This window comes from Trichosurus vulpecula, chromosome 7 (assembly GCF_011100635.1).
Source record: "Trichosurus vulpecula isolate mTriVul1 chromosome 7, mTriVul1.pri, whole genome shotgun sequence".
Taxonomy (NCBI): Eukaryota; Metazoa; Chordata; class Mammalia; order Diprotodontia; family Phalangeridae; genus Trichosurus; species Trichosurus vulpecula.
The window spans coordinates 206,778,214-206,805,465 of NC_050579.1; the positions used below are offsets into that span (position 1 = coordinate 206,778,214).

The 27,252-nt window shown below is 37.7% G+C and overlaps 1 pseudogene; it reads right to left on the minus strand.

Moving 5' to 3' along the window:
- Positions 1 to 2,902: 2,902 nt before the first annotated feature.
- On the minus strand, positions 2,903 to 22,059 carry LOC118857791 (annotated as a pseudogene).
- Positions 22,060 to 27,252: the final 5,193 nt, after the last annotated feature.

Below are 27,252 nucleotides of genomic sequence, written 5' to 3' on the forward strand. Positions count from 1 at the left end.
ATTGTGTGGAAAAGGCTTAGATTTGTTCTATTTTGTCCCAGAAGGTAAATTAAAGAGTCAGATTTCACCTGATGTAGGGAAATATTCCCTAAGCATTAGAGTTGTTTAAAAGTGGGATCGGCTGTGCTGGGAAATGTCAGGTTCCTCCTCTTTAGAGGTTTTTGGAAGAGGCTAGATGAGCATAGAAGGGGTCTTTGTTGAGGTATAGGCTACACTAGATAGTCTCTGAGGTCCTTTTCAATTCTTTGATTCTGTGACTATAAGTCCTATACCGATTCAGAAGAGAGGGAAAGAAATGAGAACCACAGTAATGGGGAGAAAATAAATGGAGATAGCCTTAAGCTGGATGGTAAAAGCTAGATAGAATTAAGATGAATGGAGAAGAAAAGGGCATTCGAAGTGAGGGGGCTATCATAAAGGCTGCCTGTTGAGTCAGTGAGCTTAAGACAGTTTGGCCTGGGGGGCAGGGGCAGAATTAAACTATTTCCCAATGTCCAGGTTTCTTGAAAGCTAGCATCAAGGCATCTCCTCCTCTCTGGGGCTTTAGGACTCCTGACTCTCCCTGCCTTTTCTCTTTTCTGCTTTAGCAAGAATAAGCATTATAAATTCTTGGGATAGTGAGATGCCTAGAACTAGAACAGAGTATGTGTTCAGGTAGAGGGAGTTGAAGCTCACTTCCATACCTTAGTAAGGTGCTACCTCAGCAGGGTTGGAGAGATGACAAATGGAACTGGCCTATTGGAATGTAGATCTTGGACAAACACTGTGAATGGATGGTGAACTGGAACCAGAAATGAACAGGAAGGAAAAAGCAAGTCATATGACATTTGGAAAAGTGTAATACTTTTAATAACTTCAGACTTCTCCCAGAAACAAAAAGCTTCCCCCTCAGAGTAGCGATTATTTCATTCCTTGTATGTGTGTGTATGTGTATGAATATATGTGTATGTTATATATATATATGTATGTATGTATGTATGTATGTATTACATCTGCATGTGCATGCATGTATATATGTATATCTCCCTGGTGTCTAGGTGCTTGATAAATGCTTGCTAATTGGTTTTTAGCATCAACATTCTTCCATGACCCCTGAAGAATTAAAGTTCTTCATTCCCTAGATGTCATTGGAGAAGAAGAAAGCATGTGTTAGTGCATTGAAACATACTACTATTGAAGAACTGTGTAAGAGATACACTGCAAAGTATCTCTTTGGAGAAAAGGAAGTAGGACAGTCACATGATATTAGTGATGGATAGTGCATGTGCTCAAATCATGGAATTTCAGAATTATAAAGGACCTCAGTAGACTTGAAAAAGAAATCCCTGCTAAAACTTACCTAACAAGTGATCATCTAGCTTTTGCTTGAAGACCTCCAATGAGAGGAAATCCACAACCTCCCAAAGCAGATCTTCATATTTTTGCAAAGTTCATAATTGTTAGGTTTTTTTTCTTTACAATAAGTTTAAATCTGCCTCTTTGCAATTCCATAAATGGTTCCTAGTTCTGTGTTCTTGACCCATTGGTATCTGCATGATGTCAAAAAAAAACTATAGGAAGAACTCTAGCATCCTGAGTGCAGCCTCTATGGAAGATTTGCAGAAGGATATAGACAAATGTTGCACAAGATGAAATGGTATGGATACCTAATTAATAACCTTTTCTTCCCTTTGTGTTTCCATTTAGTTTAGCTTAAAAAGAAAATCTCAGCATTGCCTGCCTGCAATCATTGCTATCTGGGAGGCCGAGACTAAAGAATCTCTTGAAAAAAGAGCAGATCAAAGCTCCCATGCCAATGATACAGAGACACAGAAAAACAGAGAGAGAGACAAAGACAGACAGAGACACATGTAGAGGGAGAATCCAAAAAGATTTAGACTTCATCTTTAAGTAACCTGGCTTGATCCACACGGTAGTAGCTCAGTAAGTATTCATTCAGAATATCTAGAGCTGGAAAGAGGAACCTTAGAGATCCTCCAATCTTCTTTATGAGGAAGAAGACTGAGACTCAGGAAAAGTGAACCAACTTGCCCAAAGACATAAAGGTAGTAAATAGCACAGCCAGGGTTGAAGCCTATAGCCTCTGATTCCAAGTCCTCTGTGCCACTTATATTGATTGATGGAGATTATCACTTCTGGCAGTTTCAATAATGTCCTACTTATGTAAGAGTTAGCTTTCTGTCAATTTGAAGCCTAAGGAATATAGTGGCTTCTGCCACACATAAGTTAAAAAAGCCACTGAGCCATTCCAAAAATTACTATTGCAAAATCGATTTACTTTATTCCAGGAGAAACAGTCATGCCCTATTTATTCCCACTTTATACAAAATTAAACAAGTTTGGAGCTTTGGTTTCCCAGCCCATAGTCAATTAAAAACTGCAAATTAGAAAGCATAGAAGTGGACTAGAGACAAGCAGAAATGCATAGATTTGTGGAAAGAACTCTGACCCAGAAGTCAAGAGACTCGGTTTTTATTCCCAATTCTTTCAGTAACTGGCTGTAACTTGGTACAAGTCACTTAACTTTCCAGGATATTCATTTTCCCATCTGCAAAAAGAGATTTGGGCTACAAAAGGAATTATAGGACTTGATGTTTAAAAAGAAAAAGAAGAGTCGGGGAAAAGGAAGTAGGAAGAATGCAATCAAGAGTCAGGGACTCAAAATCTATGCTCCCCTATAAGTAACTTGATATTTTTTGTGGGTCATTGTTTAAGATTAGAAATATATTAACATAGGAATAGAATGAGGATAGGTAGGTGGTCTCAACATTTATATTCCAGAAACTCTACCTTTCCTGAGGGATATACAATGAAGATGTAACTTAGAAGTCTTCTTATATTTGCACATGCCATCGAGTTTCTTTTCAGTATTTGGATCCAAGCTGGAAATTATATAAACATTTCATTCTTCGGTTTCAAGATTGTGATAGTCAAAGGAATGAGGAAGATATTCTCTACCAAAAATTCATCATCAATGCTATTGTGATGATATGGCTGTAATGTGTATCCTTTATTCTACATAAAGACTATTCCTTATGAAGTTGACAAGACCCATCATAACTTCTTTTTCAGACTCTCCACCATTTTTCCAATTTTTGTCCCTTCTCGAAGCCAAGTAACTGCTCGTTGGCTAACAAAAGGTATCTTTTGCCAGCTATTATTATGATAACAATGACATCATGACAATTAGGTTCTTTTGGATAATGAAATCTTCATTTGGATGATGAAATACTTCAAGTATTCCATAAGGTCCTTTGTTAAGTACTGGTGATTCGATAAGCAGTGTTTGGCAAATCTCACACTTTCTAACCTGACAAGAAACATGAATATCATTACGTCTTTCAAGAAAACACTGCTAAAGAGGCCAAATCTGGGTTGCCAAATCAGACTCTTCAGAACCAATTTAGCTAGCAAATGAACCATGGCAAAATGCCCCTGTCTATCATTGTTCTTAGTTTGAATTCAAGCTGTGGAATAACCGAGAGAATGAGAATCTATGGCAAAAATTGTTTATCAAACTAAATGTACGTTTGGATAAATCACTTATTGACGCCTTTCCCAATACCAAAACTTGGTTTTAAAAATTAATAATGCATGTCTTAAAAGCCTGGATTTAAAAAAAATTGTACTCTTACAAGATTAAATGTTTGTTTGTTTAAGTCCCTATGTGCACAAAAGGCAGTTCATAGGAATAGGATCCAATCCAACAGTTCTTGGGTTACTCCACCACCTTCCATAATGCTAGAACTCATGAAGTCTAGCACGTGCACTTGGACATTCCTATTGTGGCTGTTGTTGAACAGCTGAGAAGACAGTTCTAAAAAGTTGAATAAAAATTTCGTTACAATCTTCCGATTCAAAGCAGATGTTATAGCATTTTATCCAAGTTAAATTCTCTAATAAGTAAAATATATCTATTATATTGTTTTCCCTTGGTATCTTCCAAAACTCTTAAGTACCTTGTAATCAACAAAAATATGTCCTTGGGTTTGTAGTGAGCATATGGCAATTCAGGATAATAGATTCAGAAAATATCAGCCAAACAACTTGCTACATGAAGATTTACATCTTTGTTGGGATTCCTGAAGAATAGTTTGGATGCAAGAGATAAAACTGCTTTTCCTCTCTGAGTTCTGACTCAAGATTATAAACTTTCTATTACCATCTTTAATTATTTGGTCAACTTGTCATTTAGGGTATCTTTTCAGTTATCTCTTTTCCCAAATCACCACTCCAGAGAAAACAGTGGGTGGTTTGGACTGTGTAGTGAAGGAATTCATTCTGGGAAACAACTTTTCTTTCATAGTCCTATAGTAGGTCCTCCTCATGGGAGCTAGAGGCATATGGAGCTCTCTTTTTGCAGTCACGATAGAGATTTGCTGGTGGAGTTGGCTATATGTATATGTAGGAGCTTGTGACTATTGCCCACATTGCCTGGTGAGAAGAGGATAAAACCAAGTACAAAAGAAGCAAATGGAAGAAAAAATAAACCTATGATTCCAATCTTAAATATTAATTGATTAAATAGCTTAAGAAAATGTACAGTAATGACAAAACGGATAAAAAAACCAAATAATTATATTATATATATATATGAAACACACATAAAAAATAAAGACAGAATGAAAACAAGATACTGGAATAAAATTCACTGCATATTAGGTTATTCAAAAAAAGCAGGAGTCACAATTATACTATCAGATAAGACAAAAATAATAATTTACAATTTTCAGAAAGAGAAAGAAGGAAAATGCATTATACTTGCAAGCACCATAGATAATGGAACAATATCATTATTAAATTATATGTAATGAATGCAAAAAAGAAAAAAAGACATAAATAAAACAATACTTTTAAGAGATTTTAATGTCCCCCTCCCAGAACTGAATAAATCAAATAGAACAGAAGCAAAAAGGAAGCTATGTCACTGAAAAGGCTGTTGAAAAAGTAAGGTTCAAAAAATGTATCATGTCCTTTAAGTGGAAACATTAAATAATATGTGAATTTCTGAAAACAACCAGCTGGTGGCTCAGTGGATAGAGTACGGTGTCTGGCATCAAGAAGACCTGAATTCAAATTCAGCCTCAGACATTTACTAGTTATATGACCCTAGACAAGTCATTTAACCTCACTCTGCTTCAGTTCCCTCATCTGTAAAATGAGGATAATAACAGCACCTACCCTGTAGGTTGTTGTGAGGTTCAAATTGGATAATATTTGTAAAGAGCACTTAAAACCATGCCTGGCAGGGGAGGGGCCAAGATGGCAGCTGGAAATCAGGGACTTGTCTAGGGCTCTCCCCCAGGGTGCTCCAAACACCGATAAAAAATGGCTCTGAACAAATCCTAGAACTGCAGAACCCACGAAATAGCAGAGGGAAGCAGGGCTCCAGTGTAGGACAGCCAGAATGGTCGCTGGGTAAGGTCTATCACTCATGGAGCTGGGAGCAGAGCAGAGCAGAGCCCAGCGTGGCTGTGCCCAGACCAACCAGACCTAGAGCTGGGCGGAACAGGGCCTAGAGCCCTGAATCAGTGAATTGTGGCAGTTACCAGACACCTCAACCCACAAACACCAAATACAACAGAGAAGGTTAGTGGGAAAAGCTGCTGGGACAGAATGAAAGGAGTTCATGGTCTGGCCACTGCCCCAGGGTCAGTGGAGGTGGTGCAGCTACAGAACTACAGCTGCAGTTGCTTCCGGCCCCAGGCCCACCTGGTGGGAGGAATTAAGTGGCTGATCAGAGCAGCAGTGCAGAGCCTACTTAAGATCTGCATCGCAGTCCAGGTTGGCAGTTCTTGGGGAAGGAGGAGTGCTGGTGTGGCAGCACTTGCTGTGAGAAATAGCTCTGAAAACAACAGCACATCCCCTCAAGTTTGGAACAAAGTACTCTCTACTCTACAAGCAGTCATAACCCACTGAAAAACTCAAGGGTCAAGTAGTTGGCTGGGAACATGGCCAGGCAGTGAAAACCGATTCAGACTCAGACTTTGGAATCTTTCTTTGGTGACAAAGAAGACCAAAACATACAGCCAGAAGAACTCAACAAAGTCAAAGAGCCTACATCAAAAGCCTCCAAGAAAAACATGAACTGGTCTCAGGCCATGGAAGAGCTCAAAAAGGATTTGGAAAAGCAAGTTAGAGAAGTAGAGGAAAAATTGGGAAGAGAAATGAGAATGATGCAAGGAAACCATGAAAAACAAGTCAATGACTTGCTAAAGGAGACCCAAAAAAATACTGAAGAAAACAACACTTTAAAAAATAGACTAACTCAAATGGCAAAAGAGCTCTAAAAAGCCAATAAGGAGAAGAATGCTTTGAAAGGCAGAATTAGCCAAATGGAAAAGGAGGTCCAAAAGACCACTGAAGAAAATACTACCTTAAAAAATAGGTTGGAACAAGTGGAAGCTAGTAACTTTATGAGAAATCAAGATATTATAAAACAGAACCAAAGGAATGAAAAAATGGAAGACAATGTGAAATATCTTATTGGAAAAACCACTGACCTGGAAAATAGATCCAGGAGAGACAATTTAAAAATTATTGGACTACCTGAAAGCCTGAACAAAAAAAGCCTAGATATCATCTTTCAAGAAATTATCAAAGAGAACTTCTCTGATATTCTAGAGCCAGAGAGTAAAATAGAAATTGAAAGAATCCACCAATCACCTCCTGAAAAAGATCTCAAAAAGAAATCTCCTAGGAATATTGTCGCCAAATTCCAGAGCTCCCAGATCAAGGAGAAAATACTGCAAGCAGCCAGAAAGAAACAATTTGAGTATTGTGGAAACGCAATCAGGATAACACAAGATCTAGCAGCTTCTACATTAAGGGATCGCAAGAGTTGGAATATGATATTCAGGAGGTCAATGGAGCTAGGATTAAAACCAAGAATCACCTACCCAGCAAAACTGAGTATCATGCTCCAAGGCAAAATATGGATTTTCAATAAAATAGAGGACTTTCAAGCTTTCTCAGTGAAAAAACCAGAGCTGAATAGAAAATTTGACTTTCAGACACAAGAATCAAGAGAAGCATGAAAAGGTAAACAAGAAAGAGAAATCACAAGGGACTTACTAAAGTTGAGCTGTTCTGTTTACATTCCTACATGGAAAGATGATGTGTAGGATTCATGAGACCTCAGTGTTAGGGTAGGTAAAGGGAATATATATATATATATATTTATATATACACACAGAGAGCACCAGGCAAGTTGAATGTGAAGGGATGATATCTAAAAAAATAAAATAAAATTGAGGGATGAGAGAGAAATATATTGAGAGAAGGAGAAAGGGAGAGATAGAATGGGGTAAATTATCTCACATAAAAGTGGCAAGAAAAAGCAGTTCTGTAGAAAGGGAAGAGGGGGCAGGTGAGGGGGAATGAGTGAATCTTGCTCTCATAGGATTTGACCTCAGGAGGGAATAACACACCCTCAATTGGGTATCTTACTCCACTGGAAAGAAGGAGGAAGGAAATAAAAAAGGGGGACAATAGAAGGGAGGGTAGATAGGTGGAGGACGTAATCAAAAGCAAACACTTTTGAAAAGTGACAGGTTGAAGGGAGAAAATTGGATAAAGGGGGATAGGATAGGAAAGAGCAAAATATAGTTAGTCTTTCACAACATGAGTATTGTGGAAGGATTTTGCATAATGATACACGTGTGGCTTCTGTTGAATTGCTTGCCTTCTTAGGGAGGGTGGGTGGGGAGGGAAAAGGGGAGAGAATTTGGAACTCAGAGTTTTAAAAGAAGATGTTCAAAAAAAAGTTTTTGCATGCGACTAGGAAATAAGATATACAGGCAATGGGGCATAAATATCTATCTTGCCCTACACGAAAGTAAAGGAAAAGGGGGGGGAGTGGGGTGACAGAAGGGAGGGCTAACTGGGGAACGGGGCAATCAGAATATATGCCATCTTGGAGTGTGGGGGAGGGTAGAAATGGGGAGAAAATTTGTAATTCAAACTCTTGTGAAAATTAATGCTGAAAACTAAAAATATTAAATACATAAATGATTTAAATTCAAAAATATTAAAAAATAAAATGCGCTTTTCAAAAATTGAAAAAAAAACATGCCTGACCCATAGTAGACCCTATATAGATGCTTATTCCCTTCAGTTTTCCTTCCCTTCACATGGAATCTTTGCAAAATGAGTAGGTCAAAGAACAAATCATGGAAAAAGTAGTGATGTAAAAGAGAATGGCATCAATGAAACAGAATTATAAAATCACGGGTTGCAGATGATGAAAACTGAGACCTCTGAAAACCTTAATTAAATAGAAAAGGAGAATATTAAGGTGTCTGCAGTGTAAAAACAAGGAATACACAAATTTACAAACCCAAATAAGCCCTAAAGTAGAAATCTTGAAGACATAGATAAAAGTAAAAATAAAAGACAATAGAAATTATAAACAAAGATCTTGTTATTAAAATAATAACAAAGTCAATAAATCTTTAGCTAATCTGACCAATAAAAGCATAAAAACCAAATTACAAAAGCAAAAAAGGAAAAAAGTAAATTTCAATAGAGAGGAAATAGAAAAAATTATTAAAATTTACCATAAATAATTACATAAGGTATCCCCAAAGACATAGAGAAGTTTTAAGTTAGTAAAGCTTAAAACAGCATTTAAAAGTTATGTTCCCCAAACCAAGAATTTACCGGAAATGGATGATTATTTGCAAAAATATAAAATACCTAAATTAACAAAACAAGAAGTAGATATCTCAAACAACTCAGCATTGAAAAATGGAATTGAACAAATCATAAAGGGAATTAGCAGAAAGGAGAAAATCCTGGTCCATGATTTACAAGAGAATTCTGCCAATATTGAAAGAGCAATTAACTGCTATTAATATTCATGAATATTAATCTCAACAATTGATCAAGGAAGCAATCTGCAAAACTCCATTTTCACCAATGAATATTGATGCAAATTTTTAAGATAAAATCCTAGTAAAATAACTACAGTTATATATGAAAATGTATTTACCATAATCAACTTAGACTTGGAATGATATATGCATACACGTGTGTATGTGTTTGTATGTGTGTGTATGTGTATATATACACATTATATATATGCATATATTGCATATATATCAGGGATGCAAGGATAGTTCAATATTAAAATGGTAATTATCACTAATAATTACATTTTTAAAGTTATCACATCAATACTTGCAGAAAAATGTCTGATAAAATATAGCACTGATTAATGCTAAAAATCCTAATCATCATGCAGGCCTTTTAAAATATGGGATAGAACTAGATCTGTGGTTTCACTGGCATAGGGAAGTCCCTGGATAAGGAAATTCTTTCTACCAATGCAGGTCAGTATCTTCTCTGCAACTCATAGTCTTAAGAGAGTTCCGCATAGCACTGAGAGGGTAAGTAACTTGAACAGGGCCATACAACATATATGTGTCTGTCAGAATTTGAACCCTAGTCTCTCTGGTTCTGAAGCCAGCTCTCTATTCAAGACACTATCCTCTATTACTACTACTACTGCTGCTACTGCTACTGCTACTACCACTACTGCTATGACCGCTACTACTGCTACTGCTACTACTACTACTACCACCACCACCACCACCATTACCACTACTACTACTACCACTAGTACAAATTTTGATGATGATGATATACCTGTAATCTAGTAGAGCATATACAACTAAGAAACATGAAATAAAATTAAGATTATACATCATTTTAATATGATAAAATTATAGCTATAAAACAAAAACTTAATATTATTTGTAATGGTGAAATAGTATAAGCTTTCCAAATAAATTTGGGGAAAATAAGAATATCTTTTTTCCCTAATGTTATTTCATCTAGTTCTAAATACTACCTATAGCAATTAAACAGACAAAAATATTAAGGAAGACAAATAATCAGAGAGATATTCTGGGTTTACTAAAAATGAAAATGCTACCTAAATTTAAAGACTAATTTCTCTAAAAATCAAACTATCAAGGGGCTACATTGTACAAGTAGAAGAAGTAATAATAGAATTCATATGGAGGAACAAATGGTTTAGGATCTCAAAGGAAACAATGGGGGGAGGGAGGGGGAGGAGAGGGGGGAAAAGAATGAAGGGAGAATAACCAGAACAAATTATGTCATGAAGCAATAACCATCAAAACTATATGGTACTGATTTTTTTTAAAATAGGAAAGTTAATCAGTGGAATAGAATGGGTAAGTAAGAATCAAACAAATTAATTCAAAAGCTCAGTATTTGATAAACCCAAGAATATAAATTATATGGGGAAAGACTCTATTTGACAAAAGCTTTTGAAAAAGCTGAAAAGTAGGTTGGTGGAAAGAAGAGTAAGACCAGCATCTTAGATTACATACTGCACTAAATCTCAAATGGAAGGAGGTTCCTTTCACAACTATAACTAGGGGAGAATTCTTAACTGAACAAACAATAGAGTTAGTCATAAAAGAGAACACAAACAGATTCAACAACATGACACTTTAAAAACTTTTGCGAAAATACAATCATTGCATCTATAAGAAACTCTTAATTAGAAATATTTTCACATCGGACATTTCCAATAAGGATATGATATCTAAGAAATAGAGGGAATTTACACAAACATACAAACCAAAAGCATTTCCTAAATTAGTAAGTGGTCAAAGGATATCAAGTTTCCAAAAGAATTGCAAATTTATCAACAACCATATTAAAGATTGCTCAAAATCACTAATATTAAAAGAAATACAAATTAAAACCATTCTGAGATTTCACCTCAAACCCAGAAAGTTGGCAAAGATTGCAAACAGCAGAATACTCAGTGTGGGAGAGGCACAGGAAGACAGGAACACTAATCCCCTATTTGTAGAGCTGCAAATTGGACCAACCCTCCTGAAAAACAATTTCAATGTAAGAAACAAAACAATGTAAGAAAAGTTACTAAATTTTTTATACCCTTTGAAAAAAGATTTCCACTGCTTGGTATATACCCCAAGGAGATCAAAGACCCCCCTCAAAAAATCCCATGTATATTAAAATATTCATAGCAGCACTTTTTGTGGTAGCAAGAAACTGGAAATAAAGTGGGTTTCTATTGATTGGGAAATAGCTAAACCAATTATGGCATGTTAATGTAATGTGATATTACTGTACCATAAAAATGACAAATATGAGAGATTCAGAGAAGTAGAAGACTTTTATAAAGTGAGGCAGAGTGAAGTCAGCAGAACCAGGAAAACGATATGTACAGTATGTACTATAATAAAGTAGAATGCTGTATAATTGGCGTGACCAATCTTGCCCCTACAGAAGAGATAAAGAAATGCATCTCCCCCACACCTCCCTTTCATTGGAGAGGATTGGGCTAGGGCTGTAGAATGGTGCATGAGCTGTCGATTTTGGTCCTTGTGTTTGTTTTGCTTAACTAACTGTATTTCTTTGTTATGAGGAAAGGTTCACAAGGCTGAGTATCCAGAAACAACTGCTGTTAAAATAAAAGCCACCCATAAAACTTTTAAAATAGAAAAATAAAACAATAATGGTTCTAAAGAACTATGAATGAAACATAGCAGCCTTTTCTTGGTAGAGAGGAATGTAGGAAGACAGAATACTACGTACATTATCAAATGTACCAATTAGATTTCTTTCTCATTATTCCTTTGCCTAGCTGTTCTCCTTTGTTACCAGGCAGTGTTCAGTTTCAGGGGGTGAGGAATAAAGGCTTATCCATAAGTGGCTTATAAGGAAAAAAAGGTGGAGCACGATAAAATTTGTTTTTAAAATGCAATTTAAAAGATGAGGTGCTCAAAATTGAGCACAGTATTCCAGATGTCATCTGACCAAGGCAAAGAACAGAAGGATTATGAGGTTACATGAAGCACATCTGGAAGTTATCTGCAATGTCTTTTAATTAGTTGGTCTCCACTAGTTAGATTCATGTTTCATTAACATGCAAATACTGAAACAACTTCACTTTCAAGATTTTTTTAAAGATGTTTAAAACATATATACATTTTTGAGAATCTAACAATTCATTTATGCTTCCTCTTTGAATGGTGCCATTTCTTTCTAAATGTAAATCAGGTGTGTGTGTGTCTGTGTCTGTGTCTGTGTGTTAATGAACATAGAAAACCAAGTTGCACAATCCTTTCATAGAAAAATCTGCCATTAAATTCAGTGAGAGCTACATGGGCCCAAAGGCTTGAGGATTGAGCCCTGACACAAGGTCAGGATTTAATTATTGATGCCACATACTTCAAGTCATTATTTCTTACTTGGCTTTCTCATCTTGTCACTCTAAATTGCCAACTCTATTGTTTAATGTAGCAAAGGGAAAATTGAAATGTCTGCCTTCATCTCAGTTGAGCACTCTTTATTGTTTCGTCTCCTATTCATTTAGGAGATGTGCTGGCTGTGGATGATAATCAGCGAGACTCCTAGCTCTCTCCTTTCCTGCTATCATACTCAGATCAGTATATTTGTTCTATTGAATTTGGAATTGAAGACCCATATACTTTAATATGATTCCAGCCACTTATATTTCCAAATTGTCGCAGCTGATGTTTGTAACTTCATTATTGAATGGAAATGCAGGTGTCTGAGTGTAGTGGGAAGAAGGGTGGATTTGGAGGGAGAGAAATGGAATTCAGATCCTGGCTCTGTCCCTTACTACCTATAAGCCTCTTAACATAGTGTTGTGTCTAGAGAACTGGCCTCCAAAGGGGGAGACTTGGGTTCAAGTCCACCTCTAACATGCTAGTTGTTTTTGTTTTTTTTTTACCCTGCTTAAGCTGCCATTTCTCACTTGTGAAGTGAGAGCGACCTCCATGATTCCTTCTAGTTCTAAATCCATGATTCTTCCAGTCAATCTCTCTGAGCCTCAGTTTCTTCATCTGAAAAATGAAGGAATTGGATGCACTAAAGGTGACTACTAAAGTCCCTTTCAGTTTTGAATCTATAATCAAGTTTTGAAGCTCTAGATTACTGTTGTCGTTCAGTTGTTACAGTCACATCTCTCTCTCCATGACCCCATTTGTGGTTTTCTTGGCAAAGATACTGGAGTGGTTTGCCATTTCCTTCTCCAGTACATTTGATAGATGAGGAAACTTAGGCTTAACTTAGGGTAAAGTGACTTGCCCAGGGTCACACAGTAAGTATCTGAGGCCAGATTTAAACTCAGGAAGATGAGTCTTCCTGACTGTAGGCCTGGCACTCTATCCACTATGATGCTACCTAGTGCCCTTCCAAATGACTGCTTAGCCTGATATGCTTAAGGGTTCAAAAAATCATAGGATTATTTATTTGGATCTGGAATACAGAGGTCATCTCAATCTCTTATTTTTTCAGACTAGGAAACTAGGACCCAAAGAGTCTAAATAAATTGTCTAAGGCCCCACAGGTAGTGAGCGGCAGAGCTAGATGTGAATCATTTCTTTGTGGCTTATGCTTAATGAGCACTTTTTTCAAACCCAGTCCCCAAATGACCTCTAGAACTTATAACTATCGTGTGGCAGATGGGAAGTCCCACTCCTATGAAAAAGAAAGACAAAATAGTAAATAGCAGAAATAAAGGACATATTAGTTGGAATGTGTCATAGTGGATAAAGTATGGGACTTGGAATCAAGAAAACCTAGGTTCAATTCCCATCTTAGATACTTAACTATCCATGTTATCCTGGATAAGTCACTTATCCTTTCTGAAGCTCAGTTTTCTTATCTATAAAGGCCCCTTCCAGATGTAAAGCTATGAAGAGGCATTCATGTAATCCTATATAGGACTACTTGGGGGCACCTAGGTGGCCCAATGGAAAGAATGGCCTGGAGTCAAGGTGTGTAAGCCTGGGCAAGTCACTCAAACCTATTTATTTCAGTTTCCTCACCTTTGCCCCCCAAAACTGAAAAATGGATGAAAATACAGGAAAAAATAGACAGCTACGAAGGCTGAAACAAGACCAAGCAAGAGCTCTACTTTTTACCATTAGAAAGAGCACCAGGCTGCCAAGAAAAACAGTAAGCCAATTTATTATTGTTGGTGTTGTAAGATGCATGAAGAAAATAGAAAAGACCATATGCTCAACATTTCCAGGGTCCAGGAGCTCAGGAAGGGGGCTTCCCCCCACCCCCCACCGCCACCTATTCAACAAACATTTATTAAACATCCATGTTGTTTGATGTGGTTCAGTGTAGGCCAGGATGGAAGCTGAGGTAAACTGGCATTTGAGTTTGACGCAGGTTAATTTGTTGTAGGGACCCCTGCAAAGTGCTTAGTTTCTATAGCAAGTCTATGAGGGCCTTTTCAAAAAGAAAAAGCACAGGACAATGTGTTGAAAATGACCCTTCACAAGTTATGGTATATGATTGTGATGGAAAACTACTGCGCTATAAGAAATGATGAGCTCAATGATCTTAGAAAAACTTCAAAGACTTGCATGAAATAATGAAGAGTGAAATGAGCAGAACCAAGAGAACACTGTATACAGTAACAGCAATATTGTTTTAAGAACAACTTTGAGGGACTAAGTCATTTGACTACTCAAAATAACCACAGAAGACCTATGAAGGAAGATACTATCTGCATCCAGAGAAAAAACTGATAAATGGAAGTATATATAGAATGGTTTTACATGTATATGTGTATACATATTTGTGTCTAATGGTAGCCATCTCTGGGAGGGGGGAGAAATAAGAAAAAAAAGAAAGTTACATGATAACTTTTATACATATACAAAAGGAATAGCAAATTGTACATAACAGATTTGCAGTTTCATGTGTAAACATCTTTTTTATTATACTGTGTTATAGAAATGCTTGTTTTATTTCTTAAGTTCAGAAGAAAATAATTTTTTTGAAAAAAGAAAAGAAAATGATCCTTGAACCACAGGAGCTGAGTGGTACTATGTTAGATGCTGTAGGATATACAAAGGGGGCCATATACTCTGTACCCTCGAGGTGGGTACAATTTAGAATGAAATACCTCAACTAGCAGAACACAGCTCACTCTTCTCCAATTCTGTTTTCCTTGGAAAATCACATAAGAGTCTTATCTTAGCAAATAAATTGACTTTCTTTCCTTAAATGTTTGCCTTAGTTATTATGACATGTGTTGTACCCACAAGCCATGTTATATACACATATTTTGCAAAGCAGAAGTGAGATAAATTAACATGTACTGATATGTATTTTACTATATGGGTTTACAGGGAAGTACAGTCTTACAAATAGAAAGATATTATTTTATTTTTTACATATATTTATGTATTTATTTATATTTTATATGTAACATAAATATAATAAATATATAACATAACATAATATAATATAAATGCACATTTATATTATATTCATTTACAATAGAAAAGCTCTTTATTAAAATGAATTAATTTATAAAAGAAATTATTTTAAATAAATTTAATGTTATTTCTACTCCCATATAAAATTTAGTTTTGGATATTTTGAAAAGATTTTGTATTCTTTTCCAAAAATATTTTCAGTAACTCACCTCTAAAAAGAGAGGCCTTGTGGTACGATGGAGTTGGACTCAAAAGTGTAGGAGGGCCTGAGTTCAAATTCTGCATCTGACATGTACTGGCGATAAGACCCTGGGCAAGTGACTTGCCGTCTTAGTGATCCAGCCAACTATTTAAGACTATAAGTTGCCAACCAGCAGTTGGAGAAGGAATTTCTGTGTACTTATGCCAGTGAAATTACAGTTTCAATGTCTACTTTAAATACTCATTAGATAATGTAAAGAAGGTAGGATATTATAACACTGAAAATACTTTGTCACTTTTTTCTTCAACAATGCACCCATTCATTTTAGTCATCATGTCCAAAAGCCATCAGGATCACCTTTGTTCTTCAAAAAAGGTCATTGTAAACAATGTGGGGGTGATTAGGGCAGCTAGGAAGGGAAGTCCCTTTCTGGGGACAGTGGAACAGGATCCAAAGCCCAGGAATAAACAAAATGCTGGACTGGAACCCAATATCACGACATAGATTTGGATGAATTTGCATAGAGATGACAAATGAACTCATGGGAGCAGATGAGGTCACCAAAAGAGAATAGAGAGAGAGAGAGAGAGAGAGAGAGAGAGAAATCCTGGGACGGAGCCTTTGGAGGAAACCGGTAGGAGAGGAGAAATGGGTGATGATCTAGCAAATGATACTGAGGAGAAGCAGAGACATAGGAGAACCAAAAATAGGGCAATGTCAATGTCTCCTCCCTTAGATTGTAATCTCCTTGAGGCCTCCTTTTGTACCCCCAGAACTTAGCACAGTGCCTGGCATATAGCAAGAGACTGATAAATGTTTATTGATGTGTTGTAAGACATACTAATTCCCTGATGGTCAAGCTGTGAATTGGTCCAATCATTTTGGAAAACAATTAGGCATTGTGTAAGAAAAGTTAATAAGTTGTTCATGACCCCAATTCAATAACTCCATTTTGAATTTTGGGCCCCACTGAGGCCTAAGACAGAAAAAAGAATACATTTGCCCCCAAAATATTTGTAGCAGCCTATTTATAATGATAAAAAAGTTATAAACAAATGCTTAATGATTTGAGAATGGGAGAAGACAAAAAGTGATGGGACAGACAAACTCCACAACAACACACATCTTGGAGACCCCTTAGTGGTGATGAGAACAAAGACCCTTCCCAAATATAACCTATTTTTATAATTTTGCTTGAATATTTATTATGTTTTTGCTGTGACTTTTTTTTTCTCAGTTCTTTCTAATGAGTGCGGCAAAAGAGGTAAGTGGACTACAAAGGTCTGAGCACAGTTTCCTCCAAAATTCCCTTCTCAATTGGGTGGGGTGAGGGAGGTACTTCATTTCCCCATTGATACATGGGATCCTGATGCTAGAACTGGAATGGACCTTAGAAACCACGTCCTTCATTTTCAGGCTGAAAGACACTAAGACCCAGAAAGCCTATACCCTTGCTTCCAAGAACTCCACCTTCCAGCCTTTATTCTTACTCAATTTGTAACTAGGAATTCCAGCACCTCAAGTAAGTTTGGCTGATCAAGGAAGTAGGATGCTAAAGAAAGGGTGAATGGAGATGTTTGCACGTGGTTAAAATAGGACCATTCTTGTAGTACATGGAAACAGTAGTCATAGGATCATAGACATTGAATTGGGAGGAACCTTGACAGTCACCTAGTCCAACCCCTCTCATTTTACAGATGAGGAAACTGAGGCTCAGGGAGAAGTGACCTTTCCAAGGACACACAGAGAGCCAGGGGAAAAGCCAGGATTTGAACTTCATTTCTCCTATTCTAAGTCTTGGCATTTTTCCATTGCATTATGACAGAAGAAGATTCTTGGAGGGTATCTTGGAAAGGATGGGCAACTGAGGGGTCAAGAAGGCCTTTCTTCAAATCCAGTCTGTGAGGGGGCACTCTCAAAGAGGGAAAGTGAAAGATAAAATGGCATCAATGGCTCTTAAACCCCTTAAAGATTTGAGAAAGAAACTAAGAACCTTTCAGTGATCCCAACAGCCAAATTAGCCTGCATCAGATCCAGAGAGTACCCAGGGGAAAAGGCTAGTCAACAAGGTCGAAAGTTAATGAGAAGGCAAAAAGGAGGAAGAGTGGCATAGCCCTGGGATTTAGCCAGTAGGAAATTAATGGTAACCATGGAAAGAGTATTTTCAGTCAAGAGGTGAGATGGGAAGCTATGAGTATAGAAGGCTCTCCAGTAGTCTGACCACAAAGAGAGCTGTTTTATAGGAGTTTAGCTTAAGGAGATGGCAAGGTTAAATGAAATTTGAGAATTGTTTGTTTAAGGTTGCTTAAGAATGAGGAAGACCCGGGCATGTTTGTAGGCAACAGGGAAGGAGCCAGTAGATTAAAAAGAGATCTAAAATGAGAAAAAGATGGAGTGAAGAAATGAAGGTACAAGCTCCCAGAGAAGATAGGATGGAATGGGTTCAAGGGCTAAATAGGTGTGGCACTACTAAAAGGGACTAAAAGGGATGGATTTTAACTGGGGAATAGAGATTTCACCATGATAGTATAAATTTTCTTTGTAAATTAGTAAGCACTGTCCTCTGAAGAAGACTTGAGGAGAAAAGAGAAATAGCTTCTGTGGAGAGTGTTATATAGCAGGGCTTCTTAAACTTTTTCTACCTGTGACCTCTTTTCACTTGAGAAATTTTTACACAACCCCGGGCATGTAGGTTTATAAAATAGGTATACAAATCAAATATTTACTGATAATAAATTATAAAAATTATTTTAAAACAATTCTTTGGTATACATATAATTTTACCATTTATTAAAGACAAAAGAAAATTTGTGCACTAATGAGATGGATGTACTTCTTTATTTTTACATAAAGAATTAAATTTTGGTGAAATATTTGATACTGCAAGATGTAGAGCATCTTCAACGTTTTTAAGAGTTGATTGATACTTTTATTTTAAAATCATCAATGCTGAGAACACTGCTTCACATAAAGATGTAGTACAAAATGGCAGAAGCATGTTTAGGGCCATTGCCAAACTTGATTTGATGATTTTTGTATGTACAGTAAAAACACTGCAATTCATACCATACAATAGTCTAGAATCTGAGTCAGGGTGTTTCTGGCATTGCGTGGCATGACAGCATGTGCAGTACGAAAGTGTGCATGTTGTATATTCAGAACCAAGGCTGCAAAGAAAGTCTCATGATGCAACATGGGCAAGCACTGCCAGAAACACCTCAGATCCATTATGTATATGATTTTGAATTAATTTTTAGTTGTTGCATGTTCAGAAATCTTTTACTGTTGCTAAATTTTTCCTGACTCCGACATTCAGTTCGAGACCCACTGTTAGAGAGTGATAATCAAGGAAGTATAAAAGGATTGCCATTTGGTAATGACAACCAGTCATGATTAGTTGACATAAATTTGTGGTAAAATGGTTATGATAATAACACCTACCCCATAGGATTGTTTTAAGGGCAAAATGAGATATTTATAAAGCTCTTTACAAACTTTAAGGTGCTATGAAAATGCTAGCTATTATCAAGAGGAGATGGCAAGGTGACATAGTGGATACAGTGCTGGAGCTAGAGTCAGAAAATATCTGAATTAAAAGCTGTCTTCAAGACACTCAGTAGTTGTGTGACCCTGGTCAGGTCACTTAACTTGTTGGCCTCAATTTTCCTCATCTGTAAAACAAGGAGAAATAACACCTTCCTCCTAGCGTTGTTGTGAGGATAAAATGAAATAATGTTTGTAAAGCACTTTACAAACCTTAAAGCGCTACATAAATGCTAGATGTTGTCATGGTGGTGGTTGTTATTGCACTGGACTCACTTGGTATGATTATGTGATTTAGCAGCATATGAATAGAAACAAAAAAGAGTAAGAGAAAACTTAGGGTAGAGGTTTGATAAGACATTGAGGGGTCAAAGGGTCGAGGAACTTAAGGGGAAGAGAGTGTATATGGTAGTTACTGGTGAGAATATAGCAGAGTCTTAAGAGTGAAGCACGGGGAAACACAATTATGGATAATGGTAAGTTCTAGGTTATGAACGTCATTGTAGGGAGATGGGGTAGAGTGAAGATTTAACTCATGAGAGTTGAGTTTGAAGAACTGGGAGGCCAGGGTGTTTGAGAGGATGTTAACAGGTATATTGTTGTCCCTAAATGTGAGAGTTAGGAGAGCATTGTGGAGGAGATAAGACTGTAAGTCAGACATGGAATTCCTTGAAAAAGGTAAGAGAATGACTATTAGGCAGGTAGGTTACCTTAAGAAACATCTAACTTGGTGAGTAAGGAACCCAAAAGAGGAGGGAGTGTTTAATTGGCATCCAAAGGAAGGTGTTAAAATGGCAGGAAGGAACAAAGAATATATCTAGTTTTCCTGATGAAGGTAGTATTTACTGGAAGGAGCCAAGTTTCTCTGATTACAAGAATATGCTTCTTTAATCTCGGTTTACTCCAGGATAGAGTTTCTTAACCTAGGGTGAGTATACTCGATTACTGTATTTCAATATAATTGATTTCTTTTGTAATCCTATGTATTTTGTTTTATGCATTTAAAAACATTTTTCTCATGCGGCATCTGTTTTTTACTAGAGTGCCAAAGGGGCCCATGAACTACAGACCCAAATCCTCTGAAGATCCACATCCAACGGGAAGAGTAACAAACATTTACTAAGTGTCTACTATGGACTGGTCCTCTGCTAATTGTATTGTCCACATTATCTCATTTGATCTTTACAGCAACCCTGTGAAGCAGATGTTTTTATTATCCCATTTGATAGTTGAGGAAACTGAGGTAGAAAGAGGTTAAGTGACTGGTCTGGGGTCATACAGCTACTAAGTTTCTAAGGTGGATTTGAACTCAGGTCTGCCTGACTCCAAGCCCAGCATTCTATCCACAGTGCCACCTAGTTGTCATAAACAGCCTAGGTTCTTATACCCAAAATATACCCGGAAAGTGATCCACACCAAAATATCCCTGTCGAACCCTTTGTAGCAGTAAGCACCCTAGCATACCCAGGATGGCCTGCTAGCACAGGTTTTTTAATCTGCTTTTAAAGGAAAGCAATTTTAAAGGGGTGAGGGGGTCTGAACATGTGGCTACTCAGAGTCTCAACCAGGAAATCAAAAGATCTTTCTCATACATGAGCCCCCAAAGCAAAATACCAACTGAGAGTATACATACGCTTCTCAGAGCCGGGAGGCATCACAACTCTCATGACTCAATGCCTAATCAATTTAGTACCAAAAGGTGTAAAAGCCTTCCTACAAGCAAGCCTCCCCTAAGCAAGCTTCCCTTAAAGGGCTCCATGTGAGGCTTATTAATGGCAGGGAAGCTCTTCATATTCCACCAACATTACACCCTCCCAGTTTCCATAGCTGAATATAATCTGTCCATGTATGTGACATTGTATGAGAGTGTCTCACACTTTTCCTTGTATAAGACTCATATTCTTTGCACTTCCACACAAGCATAGAATTCCCTTATGACTCTCTGTCCCTGTCATTCTCATACTACTGTTCTATCCCTGCCCTTCTTCCTCCTTCCTTCTCTCTCCCCTGACCCCATACTTAATTACTGCTCCACATCCCATTAACAACATCCAGGCATTAACTTCTTAACATGCCAATTGTCCTGATTACTAGTGGTAAGAGAATGCACTGACCATTCTTTTATATCCCAGGTTCTGAGTAACATCTATGAGCAACTATTATCACTCTTCAACTCAAGCACAAAGCTCCTACCTCTTCAGTGTTTTTTACCGGTGCAGTGGAACATGTGGCAGATTACCAGTGAGACAGGCAACTCTAACCTATAGGCATGGGATTCACCACCTATGTGATGGTGAATGAGCCTATCAAACCATCTGTAGGGTCATCTGTAGGTATAAAGATTATGGGCAAAGAACCAGACTTGACCTCCCATACCTAGCGGTTCTCTATAGGTGTTATGGTAGTAAGATTTGTGTTTGTAAGCCATTATGACTGCTTTTGGGGTTCATGTTAACATCATCCTAGATAGCTGCCACTCCCCCAGGCAGTCACTGACTGTGATTCATGAGGTGAGTGCTAGGACAAATAAAGAATAGAAGCCACACTCCATAGATAAAACCATGTTCTGGGTATCTGAGCAGACTGAGTTATTGTAACAAAATATAATGGGGAGTGTAAGGGGGGCCTAGTGAGCCTGATGGTAAGACATGTAGTAGCAAAGATAATATTCCAATTAGTGTGTTCTTCCCACTGTGCAAACTGAAAAAGTGCCTGGAAGACTATGAATAAATAGAGCAGTTCAAAAATATGAGATAAACTGGGGACCCTGATTGAATATTATATTAAAGGAAGGCAGAAAATGTCCTTTAGGGTTGACTAGGTAACAGTGTGAAGCCTAGCATATAGGATGAAGTGAGCCATCCTCGAAAACCCATCTACATTCATTCACATGGCATCAAAACCCTAAGATGAGACAAATCTGGAATAAAATCCACTATTGCCACCACTCAGAAATGTAAAATGGTCAGAAAGGTTTCAGTAAGTTAGCAGGAAACCTATAGCATCCTTAGCCCCTAAAACAAACTTCGTGAAACTGGACATATCGGCAGATATCATGTCATAGTCACGGCCCCCAAAAGTCCAGAGCCTCCATATGCATATAAGGTTTTGAACATGAACATGCCCCCATGGCCCACTGATTGTCATAACAGAGGCAGAATATTTTCACGCCACTCTAGACTAGTATCTAAGCAACCCCTGCTTGTTCCTATCAGATCAGAACTGGTTCCATGAGTTTAAATGGCTTAAGGTTGAATCTAAAGGAGAGCCTGCCCTGTAGCAGCATAGGATTTCCAAGGTACTCCATCTTCTTGGGAAAGGTTGCAAAGGCCTTCACTGCTGTAATCTTCAGTACCCTATAGCAGTTCAATCTTGAGTGTCAGAAATAAATGGTTTAGGTGGGGAGGTGGTGACCTCACAGGTCCTTTCTTATGGTGATCTATGGGTAACTTTCTACCTAACTGATAAAGAGACATATGGACCTAATATACTTTCCTCTGCTTTCTTTTCTGCCAGCACAGTGGGGCAAAGACAGACAAAACTACATCAGAGACACTTCCGGAGACCTCCCTCAGAGAAGACAGTTATATCTTCCCTCCTCCTCACCCCTCCTTCCACCCCATCAAGCCCAATACAATACTTTTGAAAGACGATTCAATGTTTTTGTACTCATAGATCTGGCTAACTAGTCACACTACTTTCCCCAAGCCATGGCACTTATAGTTTCTGGGAATCCCTGGATCAGGATCAGCCTGAAATTGGTAGCTGATTGTCAGTGGTGTGCTGATAAATTTTTAAAAATTAGCTCACCAGAAAGGTTTGACACACTTTTAAGTTTAATCTGCATAATTTTCTCCATTATTTTCTCAAGCCTAGACAATCAACGAAACAATAAATCAAGCCCTGAATTATAGCATTTGCCTATTTCTGAGGTATAAATGCTCACATTGAAAATTCAGCAGTCTTAGGAGTCTGGATAAGTTGTCTCCAGCACATCCCTCCCACAAAATGACTTGGGCAGAGGGAGTTCTGGCTATATATAATAAATGAATCCATGGACTGTCTTGAGGTGGCTTATTCAGGAAGAGGCTCTCTGTGCAAATGGATTTCACCCATGATTGCAGGGCAGGAGTAGGGAACAGAAGTAACAGACAAAATTATCAAAGTTTGGGGGCATTAGGTTGAATTGGAAGAATGGCTGTCAACCCCATAACTCATTCCTGCTATCCTGTTGTAAAGATCATCCTTCTATCCCAAAGTTTTCCTAATTACAGGCACATCCTGACCCCTATTAGGTAGGGCTGGTGCAAGAAACAATGTTGTCTGACTCCTTAATCAATGACCCACAGCTGATGAACAAGCTGCTTATCATACTGAAGGACCTCCAGAAGGGGGCTCCAGAGACTGGAGAGTTGTGCTAACAAACTCTCTCAGCCCCATAAGGACCTAGCCATGATACTAGAGGTATTTGTGAAATTGAAGGCAGCAACCTTTTGGCATAAATAACCAGTGGAGTCATTTCCCTTGGATCTAGATAGAAAAGAGAGACCCCCCCCCCAACTCTTTCGTTGGATTGGTTCTCAGCCCAGTGCAAGTTATTCGTGGACATTTATTATTTAATTATTCTTAATTGTTAGGACAAGGTAGCCTTCATGGTCTTGCTTAGTTGGGTAGTCTGCCTGCCAAGGTAACCCCCTATCTTACTGAATATAGACCTCTTTAAAAATATATTGATATGTTTTGTTTTTATATCGCCTAAATTTACCCATGTATTCCTCCTTCTCACCCGGAGAACCATTCCTTATAAACAAAGATGTGAAAACAGTTTTCTTCCAGACAGTGAGGAGGTATTGGTTCATCCAGAAAGACTTGTTATCTGTCCTTTGAAGTTAAGATGACTAATCAGTAGATGTGACCCTTCCAGCAGAAACAAGGGAGCATGATAATCTTTCCTGGAGGTCAAGTCAAAGCTTGGCATGAAATACTCCCTGGAAATTTCATTATTTCTTTGTCCCCAAACATAATCATTTTAAGGCAGATCCACTGTCAAATGGCAAGATTTGAATCTCAGTTATCCTGAGTCCTTACACTTATACTTAATAGCTATGTGACCCTGGATGAATAACTCTGCTTGCCTTAGTTTCCTCCTCTGTAACATGAGCTGGAGAAAAAAATGGCAAACCACTCCAGTATCTTTGCCAAGAAAACCTCAAATAGAGTCACAGAATAACTGAACAGCAACAACATCCTGAGTCCAAGTCAAGTGCCCTATCCACTGTCAGAAATAATCAGCTTCCCCAGAACTCCTGGTATCTTTCTTTATGATCTCATGTGAATTTAATAGCTCTGCAACCTGTTTTTTCTGGCTTGTCTCAGCCATGATGAATTTCTGCACTTTGCACCCTGATACCAAAAAACCTTTAATTTATAGCCAGAGGATCTGGGGTCAAATCCCTACTCTGCTACTTGCCATCTCTAAGTAGAGAAAAGGAGGTGGATAAAAGAGATGTGTAGGAGATGGAATCAATAAGATATGTCACTTGAGTAGATATTGGGATTAGGGGGAGAGTAAGATAGAGTAAAAACTTAATAACAACTCCTAGGTTGCAAATCTAGATGACTAAAGTAATTGTGGTAGATAGACAGAAATGAGGAAATTAGAGGAGAAGTTAGTTTAGAGAGTAATCAATCAACAAGCATTTTATGAGTTCTGTTTTGCATATTGAATTTGGATTGGCTATGGAATATCCAGGTAGAGATAACAATCAGGTAGGTGAAGATAAAGGACTATAGTTCAGGATAGAGATGAAGTTTAGATGTATAGATGTCAAAGGCTTCTGCATAGAGAGCTGCTTCCACAGAAACTAATGAGCTCGCCAGGAGACAGAGTATAGAGACAGAGATGTGAAGGCCCAGGACAAAACCCTAGATTATAACCTATACGTACATTCAATAGGTAGAAAGGGACCAATGAAAGATCAATGTCATGAAAACCCAGGGAAGAGAAGGTATCCAGGAGGAGGTAGTGTGCAACGGTGTCAAGAGAGGTCAAAAAAGATGAGAACTGAGAAAAGGCCTTTGGATTTACTGATACGTTGCTGATGAACCATTTGAATCACTAGTGAAGGTAGATTGAAAAGAATTTCAGGAACTGAAGTCAGATTGAGGGGGAAATGAAAAATGGAAGAAATAGACATAGACAGTGATGATATTGTCAGAGGAAAGTTTTTCATTTTTAATAGTGTGGGGGAGACTTGGTCATGTTTGTAAACACCAAAGAATGAAAAATGAGTATTAAGAGAGGTTGAAAATTAGGAGAAGAGAGGAAACGTTCAAAGGTACAAGCCCCTAGAAGAGAGGATGAGGTGATATGAAAGATACAAGTAAATGTATTGCCCTTGGCAAAAAAGGACCAACCCATCCTCTAAGACTAGAGAAAAGGAATAGAAGATGGGGGCTGATGCTGAACTGTTGTAGTGAAAAGATAGGGAAGAGAGGAAGTTCAATATGGAAGGTTTAGATATTTTTTATTGAAGACTGAGGCAGTGAGGCAAGATTCTCTGTTGAGAGGGAGGGAAAAGTGGTAGCATAGATAGTTTGAGAAAAGAATGTTTTTTAGAGCAAACACTGAAAATGTGGTAAAATGCTGATCAGAAAAGAATAAAAGGTGCAGCATATTCTAATTAATGTGCAGAAATGAAGATCCAAGTAAAATAAGATAACATAAATTTTAGTGGATACAGTCAACATGGTTTTTTTTTGCTTTTTTGGGGGGGCAGGGCAATTGGGGTTAAGTGACTTGCCCAAGGTCACACAGCTAGTACATGTGTCAAGTGTCTGAGGCTGGGTTTGAACTCAGGTCCTCCTGACTCCAGGGCCAGTGCTCTACTGACTGCACCACCTAGCTGCCCCTAGTCAACATGTTTTTGTGAGCTCACTGGACTTCCAGGTGGCTCTGATATTTACTTACCTACCAAAATGACCTTCAGCAAATCACTGCGCAGCACTGGGCCTCAGTTTTCTCATCTACACAATGTCGGGGTTGGACTGGATGATCTCCACATTCAAGGATGTGCTGATAAATGTATAACCAGTTCTCCCAAGACAAAAAATATATGCACAACATGCATTAAATTTAATCTGTTTATTATTTTCTTTATCACTTTCTTAAGACTAGACAATGAATAAAACAATAAATCAAGCCCTAATTTGTTTGCCAATTCCCAAGGTGTAAATGCTTACACTGAAAATTTAGCAATTGGCTCCCAAGAATGGGTTCAAGCTGGCTCCATCATACTGCTGTTTCTAAATTCTATGATTCTATGGTGGTTACTAGAAACTTAATTATTAGCTCTGCACAATGATCTGTGCATATCTTTTGATGCAGCAATACCACTGCTAGGTCTATATCCGAAAGACATCCAAAAAAAGCAAAAACGACCTATTTGTACAAAAATATTTATAGCAGCTCTTTTTGTGGTGGCTAAGAAGAAATCAAGAGGATGTCCGTCAATTGGGGAATGGCAAAACAAGCCATTGTATGATTGCGATGGAATAGTATTGTGCTATAAGAAATGATAAGCAGGATGATTTAAAAACAAGAAACCTGGAAAGACTTACACAAACTGATACAAAGTGAGGTGAGGAGAACCAGGAAAAAGTTGTGCACAAGTAACAGCAATATTGTATGATTAAGAACTGTGAATGACTTGGCTATTCCCAGCAACACAGTGATCTAAGACAATCCCAAAGGACTAATGATGAAGTATACCATACACCTCCGGAGAAAGAACTGATACTATCTGAATACAGACTGAAGCATGCTATTTTTCTTTCCTTTTTCTTTCTTTTTTCTTTCTTCCTTCCTTCCTTCCTTCCTTCCTTCCTTCCTTCCTTCCTTCCTTCCTTTCTTTCTTCTTCCTTCCTTCCTTCCTTTATTATTTTTCTTCCTTCCTTCTTTTCTTCTTTCCTTTTTTCCTTCTCTCTTTGAGTCCTCTTGTGCAAAATGACTAAAATGGAAATGTTTTATATGATTGCACATGTATAAACCATATCAGATTGCCTCAGAAAAGAAGGAGAGGAGGGAGGCAGGGAGGGACAGAATTTGGAACTCAAAACTTTTTAAAATGTTTAAAAATTGTTTTTAACATGTAACTAAGGAAAAAGTAAAATGTTATATAAAATAATTTTCTAGAACAAAACAATATACTTTTCGGCTAAACAAACAAAAATTCA